Source organism: Argiope bruennichi, chromosome X2 (genome assembly GCF_947563725.1).
Source record: "Argiope bruennichi chromosome X2, qqArgBrue1.1, whole genome shotgun sequence".
In the NCBI taxonomy this organism is placed as follows: Eukaryota; Metazoa; Arthropoda; class Arachnida; order Araneae; family Araneidae; genus Argiope; species Argiope bruennichi.
This window is the reverse complement of record NC_079163.1, coordinates 34,157,778-34,174,335: the sequence shown is the minus strand read 5'-3', so window position 1 is coordinate 34,174,335 and position 16,558 is coordinate 34,157,778. Positions and strand designations below refer to the sequence as shown.

At 28.6% G+C, this 16,558-nt stretch overlaps 1 long non-coding RNA gene across 1 annotated transcript; it reads right to left on the bottom strand.

Annotated features, from left to right (window-relative positions):
- Positions 1-2,704: 2,704 nt before the first annotated feature.
- LOC129960956 (uncharacterized) lies at positions 2,705-14,890 on the bottom strand. The gene is made up of 3 exons (XR_008783729.1): positions 14,809-14,890; positions 13,320-13,402; positions 2,705-3,015 (listed from the first exon to the last, which is right to left on the bottom strand). It is a non-coding gene; the product is annotated as an uncharacterized LOC129960956 (long non-coding RNA).
- Between the last annotated feature and the right edge of the window lie 1,668 nt (positions 14,891-16,558).

Here is a 16,558-nt window from a genome sequence, read left to right as displayed (position 1 = left end):
GGTAAAGGCATCTTTATCATAGAGTTATGTATTTATATTAGCCTGACCTTTTTGAACTGCATAATGTATCAAAGATTTTTAAGGCTAGGTTTGTAAAATATAAATAAAAACAAATAATTATATGTTTGAGAATTTTTCCTCAAAATGAGTTCTTTCTGTTTTAAAACACCGACTCACATTTCTCTCCGGTTTCACTTTGTTATATTGCTTCCACGGCTTCGATAGAAATTGTTTGTACAATCACAATATCATCAAAATTGCACTCTTTTAATTCAATTTTAAGTTTCTGGAATAAAGAGATATTGCAGGGTTCTAAATCGGGTGAATACGATGGATTATTTAACACGCAGACGGTATTCGTTTGCCAAAAACCATCACACCTTTTGTGAGTTGTGATGAGTGCATTATCATATAGAAAACACAAGTTCGAGATTCTGGACAAATAAGATGAATTCTTGTCAACAAACACTTCAAAATATTCAAATGATACTCAACAATTATAATTTGTCTAATCGAAATGTATTCTTTGTGGATAATACCTTTGTTATCATAGAATGTGATGAACCTTATTTTGATTTTTGATGTAATCATTCTTGCTTTTTCAACCTGTGGTAAGATTGTGATTTTCAATCTACATGTTGTCGTTTTGGCTTTACATCTTACTGAAAGCACCATGTTTCATCACCTGTAACAATCGGTTTTAAGCAGTTTTGATCATTTTCAGGGGGTTTATTGTTTCTATGATGGATATTTCTCCTTGATTTTTGTTCATAAGTTAAAAAGTTTGGAATAAGTTTAGCAAAGAGTTTCACTCAGGGTAGTTAAAATCATTTCTTTGTTGACGCTCAAATACTCTTCTGTCATTCCCAGTGACGCATAACGATAGTTTGCCACGAAATCACGCACTTTTTCAATAATCTCTGTTGTTCTTGATGATCTTGGTCTTCCTATATAATAGTTTTCTAGAGTATCTCTTCTGTCCAAAAACCGTTTGTGCAATAACAAACATTAGACCTACTCAAACAAAACTCACTGTAAATTGTTTCTTTAAATAATACGTTCTGTTCTCACTTTTACTATGTTTTACATGAAATTTAATTAAAGCTTTTTGTTCAATCTTAAAAATTCAACATAAAAAAATTGTACTTCTCTATAGAACATACTTATCGTTTGAGATAGAGAACAAATGAATTGTGGTTTTGGCAGTGCACCTGTTGATAGTTAAAATGTATCACGCATGCGCATTAACGCAGATGGCACTACTGTACTCTGAGATAGAGGGTTGATATAAAAACTTCTTTTATAAATTGTGTATATTTGTAAATTATTCTCATTTATTTTTTGAGATTATTAAAACAATGTCTTCGGTAATTTTTAACGTTTTACTTATTGATATTTTTTAAATTTATTTTCGTTGTAAATCCTTATATTCACAAACAATTAATGAATTGAATATTCTGACATGAATCTTTAAAGTGGAATAAAGCATAAGCTAGTTTGTTTCTCATATGTTGCTGAAATTCATATCTTTCCTTATTAATTCCAAGGGCTCAGACAAGGAAAAAATTCATTTTAATGAATTCCGGTAAACTTCATTTAACAGGGAATTTGAATTTTTATTTTAATAATTTGAAATATATTTTCTTTTATACAATTCTCCAGGCGTAGGTGAGCAAAACAAATAAATAAATAAAAAATGAGAAAAATGAAAAAAATAATAAGTTTTCTGAAATAATTATGGTAAATGGATTATGGAGTATTTAAAAAAATGCTTAAAAAATTCCAGATGTTCTTGTCAATATTTCAAAAGTTCAGCATCATAAATTATAAAATATTTCGTTTTAGAACCATATATATATGTGTGTGTGTGTGTATGTGTGAGACTGTTTTATATCATAGTAGGTTAACTTATATAAATAATTATGACTTTATGCATCAAATAATAAAATTTCAGATTCTATATAATATGCAAAGCCGAAAAAATATACTATAGACACATCTGGGATATGAACATCATTATTATTTATTACATTTTTCAAGCATCATTTTCTTTAATGCATAACCACAAAGCAATTTTCATCGATTTTAAGATTAAGATCTCGTTTATGCTACTTAGGCCACTGGTGGACGCTGTTATTCCATTCGATTCAAAACTCATATATAAATCATGACAGAGATGGAAAACGAAAGTTTTTTTTTCTTTTTTTTTGAAATTTTGATGCAAAGGATCTAAAATCTGAGAAATTTTAGATCTCTGAAGACGCCTATAAGATATGAAGACATTTTTCATACATTTTCTGCCATACATTTTACATGTCAGTTTGGAAACTCATCATACTGATGCGGATCTGTGGTCTGCAACTTTGAACAGGTGAAATTTCTTTGCTTTCTCTCATGGCTAAGGAACATGTATTTGTTCTGATTTACCGAAAAATATTTAATTATGTTGCTCATTTCATCCTATAAGATTCATATCATTAGCAAATTTAAAGTTCCGTTTTTAGAAATGATTATGATAATCTTTATCATCTACAGTCTTATATGTTTTAAATACTTGGAAAAATTCATATAAAACTTTTGTTGATTATAATTGAATCATATGATTGTAAAGAGGAGGTGAAATTTCATTGTATGTTATCAAGGCTAAGAAGCATGTATTTACTCTGATTTACAGATAAATATTTAATTATGTTGCTCATTTCATCCTATAAGATTCATATCATTCCCAAATGTAAAGTTCCGTTTTTAGAAATGATTATGCTCATCTTTATCATCTATTGTCTTATATGTTTTAAATACTTGGAAAAATTCACATAAAACTTTCGTTGATTATAATTGAATCATATGACTGCGAGGAAAAAATAAGAATAGTATTCTATAAAAGCATACATTTCCGTAATAACGTTTTAGTATTTCATAAATAACTATTAGAGTTCTTCGAATAAATTCTGACCTGGTTAAAATGTTACGCATTTTTAATTTGTTTTCAAACATCATTTTCCTTTTTTTAAATGTCTGGAAAAAAATAAGAAACATATAAAATAATATAACTTATATGTTATGATATTTCTTAATCTAATTTAAATCCGTAAAACTACAGCCCGTATTAACTACATTTTAAAATGTTCTCTTATTTACTGATATCATTCCAACTTTTTTATTTAATTAATTCTACACGCGCTCTAAAAAAACTGCTAATCTAGCAGTTTCTTACTCTCCGAATGAAGGAATAAAAATCCTTAATACTTACCGAATTCTTTTAAAGGTACCTAAGAAAGGTTTCTAAATCTACAGGTATTAAAGAAATCCCTATCAAACTAGCATAGTAAAATGTTCGATGAAAAAAATGTGTCTCATCTGCTCTTGTGTCGCGATGTAGATGATTGAAATAATTTTTACCGCTTGTTCTTTGTATATATATATATATATATATATATATATATATATATATATATATATATATATATATATATATAATATATATATATATATATATATATAACTGAAATAAAAACTTGCATGCAAGCATTTGGCAATAAATTATTTCATTCCTTGAGCTTGTTCGATAGTGGATTAATGTCAACCAGGATAAAGCAAATTTACACAAAATTTCAATATGATTACAATATCTTAAGCCAGAATTAGCATTTTGGATTTTCCTGATGTTTCATGAAAATACCTTGATTTTTTCAGCGCGCTATACCGAAGCAAGTGGAAAAAAAATAGTTAAGTGAGATCAGTCAATTTGTATCTTTCACGCTCTTGGAGATAATTTATTTCATGTAGGGATTATGTTCTTTTGTATCTATATTTTATTTTAGACCAAGATTCAAGTTTTCGCACAATTTTACTTTGTCTACGTTATCTCATTTTATTAAAAATACTGGCATCACTCTTTTCATATCATGATTTATTAGCACTCTTCTTCCCATATATCATAGGGCCGCGGAGTCCCGGTGGTAAGGTCTCGACTTCGAAACCAGAGAGATCCACTTACACGATGTTTCCTGACTCCATCGAAGAAACGTCGTGTAAGGGGGCTGGTGCAGGTTAAATTAGTCGGGACCAAGCATCCTCCTACTGGTGTGGTGCGGAAATTTAGAGAGGGATAATAACTGAGGAGTTGTCCTCGTCATCTGAGTGCTGTCTGAAATAACGAAGTCTGTCCCAAAATATCCCTAGTGTTGCTTTAAAACAGGACATTAATATAACTAAACATCTTATATGACGTGGGAGCCTTTAAGAAATGCGTAAAGTATTAGTACTATTGGCTATGATTCGATAATGATATACGAAAGAAGAGTGTTTTCCTTCGTCATTTGAAACACATTGCTTGCTAGTAAAATTAATGCTTTTATATTCCAAAGGAGAATGAAAGAACTAACTTTTATTAATATTTTTGTCCTGAAAAGGCAAGACAGTGCCTGCTCAATTTCAACTTATTTAAATAAATAAAAACTTACTAATTTCCCTCCAATTATCGAACGTTAAACGAACGTTGTCACGTTAAAATATTCTTCCCTCAAATTATTTCTCCAACAGTGGTATTCAAGTAAATATGAAGGCGAATTCAATTAAAGAGAAAGAAAAAATGCACCAATTTTGTGAAGCGTTTTCAAAAGAAATGTTACGAAAACAACGAAAATTCAACTACCAGTTTTTCAGTAATTGAAAGGTAAAACATTTTCTTTCAACTTATTGCAAGGAAATACGAATGTAGTCGTTACAAATATAGAATCAAAAATGCATTTCTAAATCCTTCGAAAATAAGAAACAATCAATTTCCATGAAACGAAACCAATTTTGGCCAACCATTCATTCAAATATTCAGAACTCGGAAATTTCTTTTATTCCAAACCTTATACTTGCAATTAAACGAAATGTAAGAAATATTGAATAGGAAGTCTCTCCGAAATAGAAAATAGCATATAAGCAATTAAAATTAACAAGCAACTGTAGCAGAGCAAAAACAAACAAAAAAAATATTGAATTTTGTCTCACTACTTAAATTTTATTTTACTTCTGTTACTTTTCATTTTGACCATTCGATCATTAAAAATCCCATCATTACCATCATTAAAAAATCATATTTTTAGCAACCAGAGGAAGTTTAAATTCCAGAAGTCCTAAATATTCGATTAGAATCTTAATTATAGTCGTAAAGCAATAAATTTTATTCAAAATTGAATTCATTAACTCAGTTCAGAAAAATTTTGTTCCATGTGCTTATGTTCATGTTAATGCAAAAAACTACATAATAACCTATATATTCCTTCTTTTTTAATATAAGAACTGAGAACATAATTTTTCATTCAAAATATAAACATCTGAACAATTTTAAACAATACCGTTTGCAAAAATAGGATAAAACAATAATTGATACTTTATTTATTCAAAAACTAGGATATATATATATATATATATATATATATATATATATATATATATATATATATATATACTTCTGTATCTATGTTTGCGTCATTTTGGGAGGACTAAACTGAAAAAAATGGCATGCACTTATAAATTCATGTTCTATTTTCCAGATATATCTAGAGTTAAACAAGTATATTCCTATCCTATTTTTCTTTCTTTTTTTTCCATTAATTTTTCAAGTCAAAGTTTCACTTCTATAAAATAATATTCCTAGAACTGTTCGGATGGTTTCAAGTAAAATACCAAGCAAACTCTATTCGACATTTTTTTGTCATAAAAATAATATATTCATGGATCATTTTACAGTTTAGAAACTTATAAATTCGGACAGACATATAAACCAAAACCGGATAAATTATATAATGATTGGTGGCAATAGTAAAAAATTTTCAAAACATGGTTGATAATATATTTATTTGAATTAATTTCTTGGAAAAGAATTCAGCTAAATTTAAATATCATCACCTACGTCGTTTTACATAGTATATTAATATTCACATTAAGAAATTAATATTCTTCAAAAATAAAATGTTACAGGATTTTCTAAGTATTTTTTACTAGCTTAAAATTATCTCTTAATTTTCTTATATTAGGATTTAGTTCTTCAATTTTTGCATTGTAAAACCCATATCTCTTTTCCATACCAATATTAAAATTTTTATCTTCATTGTCATTATAAAGTTAATATTAGATATCATGAATGACAGTTGTTTTCATTTGTATTTTATTATGTATTTATTCTCTATTAAAGCTAACATTACTTCACTTAACAAAATAATCAAAATTATTTGGGCCAAATACTATTAAAATTAAAACATCATTTAAATCTTAAATTGAGCTAGGCGAAGTTTAGTTTGCCTTGTTTTCATGATCACAAACTAGTGAATGAAATAAGAAAATGTACATCAAATCCCTGTATTATTTAGACAGAAAAAAAAATTCCAACTTCTTCTTATAAAATTAGTAAGGAAATAAAAGAAAAATACATTTCTAAATGAATTATGACTCAATTTATTTAAAGAAACAAAGCAAGTAAAAGCTTTTTTGTAAGAAAGCGCTATTTTTAGAAATTACTTATTTCTCAAATTCTCGAAGGCTAAATATGCATTTCATATTATTTTGACTAAATATTTTATCAAATTAGTGTTTGCAGTTTTATTTTATTCCAAATATTAGAATAAATTAGTTAAGTTTAAATAGCAAACGCAATATTAGAAATAAAGGAAGTTGCAAAAACTGGGGAGATAAATTATTCTAAGATACGAAAAAACGAGAAACAGTAAATTAAAAGAAGTCTCATTTAATTATTAGCGCACCATTATTTTAAGAAAACGTCAATATATTTCAATATTCGTAATGAATCTAATATATAAATAAATGTGCTATAAATCTTACCTTCAAATCAATTACAAAGTCAATAAAATGTTATTTTTAAGCATTCCTCATAAGATTATATTTTAAAAATGTGAAATGTTGTAAGTACTTTGAAATTTATATTTACTTAATAAGAAAAGAATAATAGATTAATTAAGAGGAATTTTTTATTAAATCACTGATGTACAGTTATTATGAAAAAGCTTCAAAGCACATAAATGACAGAAATAATCCCATTAATAAAATGAATGAAATTTATTACAGAGCACATAGTTTTAAAAATATTGATTCTCCCATTTATCTCTACATCGTGGTCTCTTGAGTCTTCATACCTTAGGTTAAGAGCTTTTACCCTAAACTATTTAATATTTATAACCTTGAAGTCAAATATATCCGATTCAAGCTACATTCGAAACTAAATATTGGATATATGATTGCCTTTTTAACGAACATGCAAGTGCTTCAAGTTAAAAGTTCACATTCCTCGACCCTCTGAGAATGGAACATCTGACTGTTCACAGTTTAGTCTCAATATTAATTACAGACATTTAATTTAATTACAGATTTATTTCTGTATTTCATCATCATGTTCTATTTTGAGTGATAAATTCTGAATGATTGGATTCGATATCCAACAATTTTACCAGATTTTAGGTTCTGTTTACAAAGATCCTAGTGGGAAAACCATTACCAAATAATGGGATTCCTCTTCCGAAGTACTTGTCAGAATCGTTGCAGCCCCATGAATCAAAGTTACGGTATTTGCGTAATTAGGTAAACTTGGCATTAGAAGGATTTATAAACTGTTTACTGGAAAATCTTTGTTTGGAAGATCGGAGTTGGCTGAGTGGAGAGAGGAATTGATTTTGCGCAATACTGACTTTAAAATACGAGCAACCCATGCAGTTCATTAGGAGATTAACCAGTCTTATTCGATTATATCTTATCCAAATAACTGCTGAGAGATATTTAATTATATAGAATGTAACACATCCAATCAAGAAGCAATCTGTCGTAAAATTTGTATTGCTGAATGTGAGCAAAAGGATTTCCTAGTATGGTGACAATGAATGCAGTTTCCCTAGCATAAATATGTTCAAATATTTGTCTGTCCGCTTGTCTAGTATTCAGCTTTGTGTTGGATTCATTCCTCCTCCATTTTCTGACATTTTATTTTCTTATTTACATAAACTTGGATAATTTTTCATGAAATGCACTTCGAAGATTTCTTGAATATTTTTTTTTTTTATAAACACATTCGCTGCTATGGTTTTTGCACCTGTGATTCATATCTTCTGTCTAAATTACATGATTCCTTCTTTACTTTTTCTTACTATAGTACAGAAGGGATTTACTCATACTCCCCACCTAACACCTACTTCATCATTATAATATTCTATATAGTTACTTTTTCTTTGTATTGTATATGTAAACTAAAAAAAAGTTTACTCCATTTTCTGACATTTTATTTTCTTGTTTACATAAACTTGGATAATTTTTCATGAAATGCACTTCGAAGATTTCTTGAATATTTTTTTTTATAAACACATTCGCTGCTATGGTTTTTGCACCTGTGATTCATATCTTCTGTCTAAATTACATGATTCCTTCTTTACTTTCTCTTACTATAGTACAGAAGGGATTTACTCATACTCCCCACCGAACAGCTACTTCATCATTATAATATTCTATATAGTTACTTTTTCTTTGTATTGTATATGTAAACTAAAAAAAGATTTACTCCATTTTCTGACATTTTATTTTCTTATTTACATAAACTTGGATAATTTTTCATGAAATGCACTTCGAAGATTTCTTGAATATTTTTTTTTATAAACACATTCGCTGCTATGGTTTTTGCACCTGTGATTCATATCTTCTGTCTAAATTACATGATTCCTTCTTTACTTTCTCTTACTATAGTACAGAAGGGATTTGCTCATACTCCCCACCGAACAGCTACTTCATCATTATAATATTCTATATAGTTACTTTTTCTTTGTATTGTATATGTAAACTAAAAAAAAAGTTTACTCCATTTTCTGACATTTTATTTTCTTATTTACATAAACTTGGATAATTTTTCATGAAATGCACTTCGAAGATTTCTTGAATATTTTTTTTATAAACACATTCGCTGCTATGGTTTTTGCACCTGTGATTCATATCTTCTGTCTAAATTACATGATTCCTTCTTTACTTTCTCTTACTATAGTACAGAAGGGATTTACTCATACTCCCCACCGAACACCTACTTCATCATTATAATATTCTATATAGTTACTTTTTCTTTGTATTGTATATGTAAACTAAAAAAAAAGTTTTTTTCTTAATAAATACTACCACGTATATCCTTTCAACCGACGGGGAATCCTACAGATTCCAAGTTCGGGGATATTCTTTGGAGAAAGAAAGTTAGATAGCATGCGCAAACTAACTAGTTATTAGGAGTAAATCATAGGGGTGTTATATGACAGCAAGCATCTTAAATTTGAATTGTGCATAATTACAACAAATTTCCAAATGTATTGGAAATAAATAACGTACTTGGCAAAGTCTGCTGAGAAGTTTTCAAAATCATTGTTAAGATTTCTATAAAATAAAGGAGATTTATCTTTTTTTCATGTTTTAGTATTTAAATTTATTGTCAGCTATAAGAATAAGTAATAACTGTTGAAAAAATTAATAATTCACCCAATTCATGTCAGCCCATCATCAAATGGCAAATAATACATCCTATTTCTTCAACTGCCCTTTATTCAACGTTGTAACAAAACCTCTTTTTCCCGTTCAGGATGTGGAATTCTAAATTGTCTTGTGAGCAAGAACAAACTCCATTTTCAAGAACAGTTGCTTGAAAATTTTCAAATGAGAATTTATATTTGTTTTAGTACTTTTTTAGATTTATACGGGAGACGGTTCATGTGAAAATTCTGAGAATTATTTGTTAACGAATGAAAGAAGGAATTAAATTTTTATATTGTTATAAATTATTTCTAATTTTTTAAAATTTTATTAGCAATAGACTTTTTCAAAAGCAAATGTCATCCTTTCGAAAAGAAATAGATTGATTACCTTCTTTATTGTCCCACGGGAGGTACCTCGTAATTGAGGATTAGAAGCTTTCGGCATGGTGGTTGGTTCTCGCCATCCTGTTGGGTACACAAAAAGGTGGGAGTCTGTCTCCTCCCATCGATAACGGGATGTACTTCTTTAGGGAAGGGTTGTATCAGTCAAGGTACACTGAGGGAAGGGTTGTACTTGTGTACCTTGGCTGATACAAGGGTTGAGGGAAGGGTTGTACCTGTGTATCAGCCAAGGTACACTGTGGGAAGGGTTGTATCTGTGTACCTTGGCTGGTACCACCCATCCTTGAGCCCTTCTTAGGACTCAATCACAGTTCCCGTCAATATTAATGTTGCGGTGGCCCAGTAATTCAGGGTTTTTTTGTTTTTTTTTCGGTGGGTCAGAGTAGCCAGTTTATGGTTACCTTCTTTTTTAATGTTAAACACTGAGTTTGTTATTTTTCATTCTTGGTTTAATATTGTGACCTAAGCAAGTCTCTTTCTTTCTTTGAAATTCCTCTAAATCTTTCCATAAGTTTAGGAATTTTTCGAAATTTAAAAATCTTGTATTTAAAAATGCGCAATATTTAGACAGACATTTTGAAAGATAAGTTCATTAGTATTTTCACTCTTGAATTCTATGAAAATAACGCAAAAAGGGCAGACATGTCTGTAGTTTCATAATTTCTCATTTTGCCAAAGTGATTGATATATTTTAGGAGCAAAGCAAATTCTGATAAAAAATATCTTCTTGAACAAACTATATATATTAAAAAATAGCATCCGGTAAATGACGAGAAGATACAGATTCACTGTGCATTGGAAACTAGTAAAGCAAGCATTAGAATATCTCTATAGATGTTTGTAATCTTTTTGATACTTCTTCTCTTTTAGTACCATAACAAATACATAATACTGGTGAAACTTTTAAGAAATATAATAATGCAAATAGCTATAAAAGAATGCAAAAAGTTAGATTCCTCATCAGTAAATGTATTTTAATTATAAAAGAATGCAAAAAGTTAGATTCCTCATCAGTAAATGTATTTTAATTATAAAAGAATGCAAAAAGTTAGATTCCTCATCAGTAAATGTATTTTAATTATAAAAGAATGCAAAAAGTTAGATTCCTCATCAGTAAATGTATTTTAATTATAAAAGACTGCAAAAAGTTGAGTTCCATCAGTAAACGTATTTTTTTTCTTTGGTAAAATCTTCATTAGCACAAGAAATAATGGATAATATTAATTATATAATTATAAAACCCAATTGACACAATTAGTGTGTCAGTTATTGGCTTTTAACATCTTTGCTTTTGCTTCAGGGATTATTTATATTAAAAATATTTTTCAACGGTAAAAGTAATTTATGTTTAGTTGAACCTTTAAAGGCACGAAGAATGCTGAACAGAAATATATCCTTTTTTCCATAAAACCCAATTAACTACAGCTATTAGCTTTTAGCGTCTTTGCCTGTGTATCTAAGCTTATTTACAAAATAGAGTGCATTTAAAATAAACCGATTAGAAAATCCCGTTTTCCTTTATTTTATTATTCTCTAAAACTCTAGAAGTTTCACTCATTCTTAACACAAATAAAAAAAGGTTCAAGAGCCAAAGGCTACCTCCTAGAAATTTACGAAAGCTCCGCCATCTTATCAAGTAGACCACAAAGAGTAATGAAATAAGTAAGGATATTGATTCGATACATTTTCAAGTAAGAAGTTTCGAAAAGGATTGAGTAACAGAGAAGAAATATTCCGAAAATAGAAGTCATTCCGACAGTCGGTATGGGAACGGTAGAAATGATAGCAATGATCTGTATTTTGCGTGCTTCGATTGTTCAAGTAGTACGAATGAATATGAAAAGATTGTATCAATATTTCTGCTTTTCTTTGAAATCATTAGGTTACTGAGAATGCAATAAAATGTTATTCCGAGGCTTTCGAGTGGAAAGAAGATTATAAAAGTTAGGTATTTTCTTTTTTAATTTTAACTATCATTTTTTTTCCAAATGAATACACTAGGAAAATATTTCGAAATACTATAGTTTGAAGTATTTAATAGTTAAAAGAGGTTCATTAACACTTGACTTCAGTTACTCTATGGTTCACATCGAAAAATAAAGGAATTTCGAAACTAGTTTAAAGTTAGTTTAATTTCTCGAAGTTTCTATGAATGAAAAGTTAAAATGCTGGCGATCACTATATATATGTAATCATATTTTAGCAGTTGTGTGGCTGCAAAAAAAACTTCTGGTATTTTAACTTCGATTTATTTCATTCCGGGAGGCATGTTATGAACATAGAAGAAGCAACGATAAGCGTCCATTTACATCACGATACAAGTAAAAAAAGACAGAAATTTTTCTCCTCAGTGATTTTACTATGAGATTTTGATAGGGATTTCCTTTACACGTGTTGTCTTAGAAAAGAATGCTGTAAGCATTAGGGATTTTTAACCCTTCATTCGGAGCATGAAAAAATGCTGAGACTATCATTTTTCTAGAGCATGTATAGAGTTAATTAAATAAAAAAAGTGGAATTGGAGCAGGAAATAAGAGAATATTTTAGAATGAAGTTACTAGGGGTTAAATTAAGATAAGAATTTAGATTAATTTAAATTAGATTTTAAAATATCCTTACATATATGTCTACATCTCAAATTTCTTCATATTACTTAAAATACTTTTATGGCTTTTCTTAATATAAGATTTAGTCATATGGAAATATTTTTATTGTCTTACATAAATACATAAATCTTTTAAGAAACTTGAAAGCACAGAAATAAAATGACAGTGGCAGGAAATAGGAAAAAATAATTCAGCCAGCATTATAATAAACAATTTGAATTATATATATTTTAAAAACATAAAAAAAACACAAATTTTATGTGAGCTGGCAATATTTAAAAAAATAATATTATGATAAAAAGGAATGTTGAATGTTAGAAAACGAAAAGTTAGAAAGATCAAACTAAGAAAAACCAAAAAATACAAAACTTTGATTAAAAGAAAATTGCCAAAATAAAATTATTAATTTGATTTAATAAAGAAAAACTAGTTCCATTATTCTTCATATTTTAAACTGTCTGCATTGCATCAATTTAATTTGTAATCTCTATTTCATTTCATTTTTTAGTGTGCAAAAATTGCAATCTCCATTAATCTTGTCTTATTGACATTTAAATTAATTCTTTTACACAGCTATCTTATTTTGCATAAAACATTTTCTGTACACTCATTTGCAAAAGTGAAAATGTATTTTTGAAGTCTAAGGATTAAGAGCATCACTTATTTTTGAAATATTCAATAAAGTTCATATATCTTTTTTCAAAATATATATTAAGTACTGCTCTACATTTATGTAGGAATTCAATTGAAATACAAGAATTCCAAGAAAACACCAGTTTTGTCTCAAGAATAAAAAAATAAAAAAAATATTTACTTTGGAGCAGCAAATCTCGAGAAAATGCTGTTTGAAAAGACGATATCCAATTCTTTTTCTTTGGCCGTAATGACGTAAAATACCTAAGGAAAAAAACAAAAGAAAATTTTCAGCCTCATTGCATTTCTCCTGTTGTAAAACATCCAGTTAGTGTTATTATCCTGGATAAATGCCATCGAAACGTGTTGTCGAAAGTTTTGCGATTGATAAAAGTTTTAAAACTCAAAATTGGACAAATTAATGGTATCATAAGGAAATCCCCATCTGCTCAAGGGTATAGAGAATTTACAACATAACCTATAGCAGTAATAAATTAGTATTTAAAAATTTTGATTGAAATTTTAATTGAAAAGGTAGAAATTTATTATATGCTATAACACTGAATTACAGATCATTATTAAATCAAGTAAATTAATAACTAAAATTTGATTAATTTATACGGAAGGTGTATTTGAAAACATACCTTGCACTCGTAATTTTTTCCAAAGAAAGAAAGTATTTGTATTTCGCATTACTAGTATACATGTTATATAAAAAAAGGGATGTGAATAGGATTATTTGTCACTACTGAAATATTTTAAGACCAGTTCAAACATTAAATTAATAGAAAATCTACTGATCCGACTAAAGAAACTTCAACATAAGAAACATCCCAAAAAAATCCAATTAAATGTAAGAAAATTCAGTCTTATTTTCATAATAACTGCAGAAGTAAAAAAAGATATTGGTTCAATACATTGAAAGATGTTGTAACACCTTAATTAAAGATTCCAACTCTGCAGTTTATTATTAAACGTCATGGTGATTTTTTTTGTTTGCCTCAATTTACCTATATGTTTCACCGTTCTCCTTTTTTGTTATTTTTATCACTTCATTGTAGAAGTTATATTACCTTTTTTATAAAATGATCTCCGCATTGATGTAAAATTGTTGATGTTGCTTACCAAATAAATGATGTTAGGAGCCATCTAATTTAAGAAATGTGCTTTTTCCAAAAGGCTCCACAGTTTTGTCAGTTCTGCATAGCTTTTCATAAAGGCATACATTGGATGGTTCTACGACGGTCTTTAAGTACATAAAAGCAGATATAGAGGACGGACATAAGCAAATTTTATGATAGAAAATTACTTCGGTAACAATGAGTATGGCAGATGGTATGTAAGGACGGTTTTAACAATATGTCTTTATAAAAGATGATTGAAATTTAAAAAAATTTGCGCTTCATTAATTCAACTTTTTTTAATAGACTTTTACCTACCAATACTGCAAAATTCATAGCAGATAGACATAGTTTCAAATATTTATGCATATTTTTAACAATTGCTCAATGTCTGTATAATAGATTCTTGTCGTATTTAACACGTTCGTCACCATGAATCATGACTGTGATTCTGACTACTATCTAATGATATGTTTATTTTATTGTCTTTTAATTACAGAACAGAAAAAATATCTAATTAGATAGTAGGTGTAAATGAAAGCTACTTACATCATGAACAACGGGATAAAGCATGGAGATATAAATTGAAGATATGCGTGTTCCACTTGCGTCACATTATACACTGAATAAGAAGTTTTGTTGTCACTTAAATACGGGTAATACGGTACTCAATATGTTGATAAAACTATCTATGATCATACTTTGTGGCCTCCAGTTCATATCTCTTCCTCACAATATTACTCCTTTTCACGAAATTATTTGTTCGTATCTGGATTGCATGAGTCAAAGAAACAGGATACTAAAATGCGGCAATGAAACATATGTTACGTGAGTAAATAAGTTTCGTTGCGTTTTTGGAAAAAGTTCACAACAGTGTGACGAATAATCTCTAAATCTCCGATCCAGAGTCATTTGCCAATAATATAACCTTAATGGTACGTGCATATATCATTATTCCAAAATTGCTACCATATTTGTTTTAGACTTAGAAACTATCGAGTCTCACGTAAGTGGGTTTTTTAATGTGAGTAAAATAGTTACTAAACTTAATTTGTTAGGTTTATTTCCCATTTAGAATGTTGGTATATTTAGTCGTGGACAAATGACGATGGCAAAAGTACTCTCTAAAGCTGCTTGAAAGGTATAATTTCTAAAGTAATCTTCCACTAATATTTTTTTTTTAAATGTTGGACATTTTATAAATGTCATACAATATTGTATATACAAAAATACTAGGAAAAAACACGAATTACCGTTCAATAGATTAAGATAAAAATTACTGATAGATAAATGATACTAATTTGTATTTGAATAAATACTGAAAATCCTGTTAATTATGGTCATATAAAATGAATCAATCGCAAAATATATTATTAGAGAATATATATTAAAATATTTATTTTGAGGTATATCCTTTGATAAAAGCTGCTTAAGAAATTACAAAGCATGGAAAATATGTAAAGCGTTTAATAGCTTTCTTTTGTGAACGATGTGTTTTGTTTAGAGCTTAAAAGTTTTACAACGAATTAATTATAAACTAAAATGATACGATACACTTCTCTTTTACAGGATTTTGAAATGAATGCTTCCATAATGTTCGCCACAACAGAAGAAAAAAGGCCTCTTAAAGAACACATAATAGAAGAGCGAGATTATGAAAAGAAACATCATTTTTTTACCCACCTTTTAACATAAGGGTTTAGTAAAGCGTTATCTTTAGTACACCAGTTTCCTACCGCAACCTTTATCTCCGTAAAGGTCCATGAGGAATTGTTATATTAAAGCCCAGAAGAATTTTTGATTTCCGCTGAAGTTTTACACATTCAGTTATTTTCAATGATGGATTCAACTCATAAATTGAATAATTATACATTAATTAAATGATAATTAATTCGGTACACAAATCTAGTGCATCAAAATATTCTGACCATAAAATCCATGAATTAATATTTTGGAATGAGGCAATGACCTAAAATATCAACAATTTTCCCTCGCGTAAATCATCAACTGCTTTCCCTGGCGTAAATTCGTAATCATTCGTAAATTCGTAATTAGCTTAGAAGCAACTATTTCATATCTTGCCTGGATAAAAATGAGAAATGTATTCTATTCGAAAGGTTTGAAAGAGTTGGGGACTTGAAGTATTCGGATTCCGTCACTGATTTACTGTAGACTACACGAAGAGTTCATCCATTTCAGTTGATGACAAGTGACTGACACTCGACAAATTTTAGAGGAGCACTTTCATGACAGAATAAATCCATTCATCATATGTGACATACATATTATGAATTTACGT